A 2,632-nucleotide genomic window follows, 5' to 3' on the forward strand; every position below is an offset into this window, starting at 1 on the left:
CCAACAAGTTGTAGTTCAGAGGGTTAAAGGCCCTAGACCCTACGCCAATAAACGCTACGCTCTGCCTTATCGTAAATACCACTCCCCCAACCTACTTAGAGAAACGTTCAGCGAGGCCTGCATAAAAAGTGGGTGGTGCGGGGTTTTTTTCTACCCCCCCCCCCAAACGTTTTTGCTCATTTCGCCACTGCCGGTGTCACCATTACGTACCAATATTTGGCTAGCATAATTTCAAATACATTGACATATTGTGCATTGGAACCCCATTGGAACCCTTTCCCATACATCAACAATCAACAACACCAACAATAATTATTATGTCACACCTAAATTGGAAAAAATGATTAACTTTTAATATCTGGCTTTTTTGCTTTAAAGAAAAATTGTAACTGATCTCCCCTACCTTTCTTCTTCCTCTTCCCCCCCCCCCATACTTCTCTCACCCTCTCTCATTTAAGTTTGGTGAGGGAGGCAGGGGGCTTTCGCCCCCTCCCCCGATCCACACGATGTTGATGGGATTAATCGCAACTGATCTCTGCTTCTTTTCACCCTTTTCTTTTTTCTACCTCTTTTGTGTTCCATTTTAGCTCTCCTCTTTCCCTTTCCTTTCTTTTTTTTTTTGGCGAGAAGGGGGGGGGGTGGTCTGGGGGGGGGGGGGGGCAGAGGCAAAGGCCTTTTTCCGCGATCTTGGGGGGGGGGGGGGGGGTAGTGAGCACCTTTTTTTTGGGGGGGGGCCTCGAAATTTTAACAATTTGCACCCTCCCCCCATCCCCCTACTAGATCCACCACTGCCTGTAGTTTCATCCCTAGCTAGCTGGTTAAGCTGAATATGGGTTATCTAGTCGTTTCATTCATTAAGTATAATTATACTTGTATCAGGGATATGAGAGTACATCCCTGTTTGTTTTGACTATGTATACGTGTGGACTAGAGTACGGACATTCGGTGCGGCAGGAGGACTATTGGTGCGAGACCTCTTCAGCACAGATTGTCCGTCAGACATTTGAGGCGCGCACGGAATGTCCGACACGGACATTCTGCGCGGATAAAATCCGCACCGATCGTCCGCTCTCGATCGATCTCTAATAGTCGGACGATCGGTGCGGGTTACATTCTACGCGGTCACACCGGCCCTTTAAAATGTAAGCTGACATTGACAAGGCAATCCAACCCATGATGGTGAATTAATCAAATCAAATCAAATTATATAATAACAACAACAACAACAATGATAATAATACAATTGATGATGATGATGAAAATGATGATGATGGTGATCGATGATGATCATAATTATGATGATCTGCCAAACATTGAATTCAGGGGGAAAAAATACACGGGGGGCTCTGGGCAAATTTGCCCTCGAAATGCAAAAAAAAGCCCCCAAAAGCCATAAAAGTTTGAGCAAAATCAGATACCGGTAACTATTTTGAAAGTTATGAATTTTTAATGACATGAAAAACTTTAAAAATCACCAGACAAATTGGCTATATACTCACTCTATGACGCCATTGCCTCACTATCCACTAATTGTTATCTTTATTGATAATGTAAATTTCCAATTTTCCCCCTAATATATTTCCTCACACCAGCAACCAAGTCTAATATGTTTTTGTGTGGATGCACTTATATATATATAGCCTTGTTCAGTTAAATCATGAAAAATCTGAATTTCGATAAACTATTTATATAAAAATCAATGATTATGAGCCATATTCAGAAAATAGTATCAAATCTTCAAAGTTCATAGAAGATTTTGTGAAATTTCATGCACGCAATATGATACTAATCATATAACCTGGGCAAAGGCATGGGGAAATCAAGTTTTTGGAGATAAAAGGGGAAATTAATTGGATAAAAATATATAAAGCAATTCATAAATAGTGAAGCAATGACTTCACAAACTGATAACCAAATTCGCAATTTGTGAAGGGATTTTCTAAGTTCCATTGTTTTTCACTGATTTAAACGAAATTCATGACTTCCTTATTATTATATATAGTTATCCGATTTTACTCAAATTTGTTTTGCTCTGTTTCTCTTGTTTTTCTGCATCTATTAAAAGCAAATTATTTTTGGGAGGACTAAGCCTTTAATGTCTAGATGAGAACATCGTCAGCAAATGTTGGATAGAAATGTTAAAACTTAAGGCGATATATATGTGCCTAAAATACTCCCCTGTTTTATTCTTATTGCGCCCTTTGTTATTTTACAACGATAATATACTAGCTGATGGTTTCCTTTCTGATGAAGAGCTACGTACATAGCAACCTTTAAAGTTCGATCAGTAATCACTCGGAACATCATTTATTTAAACAGCAGGAGCTCGATCGTGGTCAATACAAACAAAATATTTAGGCATGTCAAGAACCCACATTAAATTAAAATGTAAGAAAATACTTCCGTTTCTCATAATTTCTATAACAAGTTAAGTAATGAAGTATTTCTAGCTTTTGATAATAATGGAACATATGAGGCTATTTTAGAGTATCATCTTGCTTGTTTCAGTAATCTTTCTGATATATCAGTTTAATTATTAGAACTCATCTATCCGATTGAGGAGTGGAGAGGAAGCGAGGGAAGAGGAGAACGGAGGAGATCAATGGCAAAAAGGGAGTCTTTTCAAGGATAC

The sequence above is a fragment of the Strongylocentrotus purpuratus genome, unplaced genomic scaffold (assembly GCF_000002235.5).
Source record: "Strongylocentrotus purpuratus isolate Spur 01 unplaced genomic scaffold, Spur_5.0 spur5_scaffold_13, whole genome shotgun sequence".
NCBI classification, from domain to species: domain Eukaryota; kingdom Metazoa; phylum Echinodermata; class Echinoidea; order Camarodonta; family Strongylocentrotidae; genus Strongylocentrotus; species Strongylocentrotus purpuratus.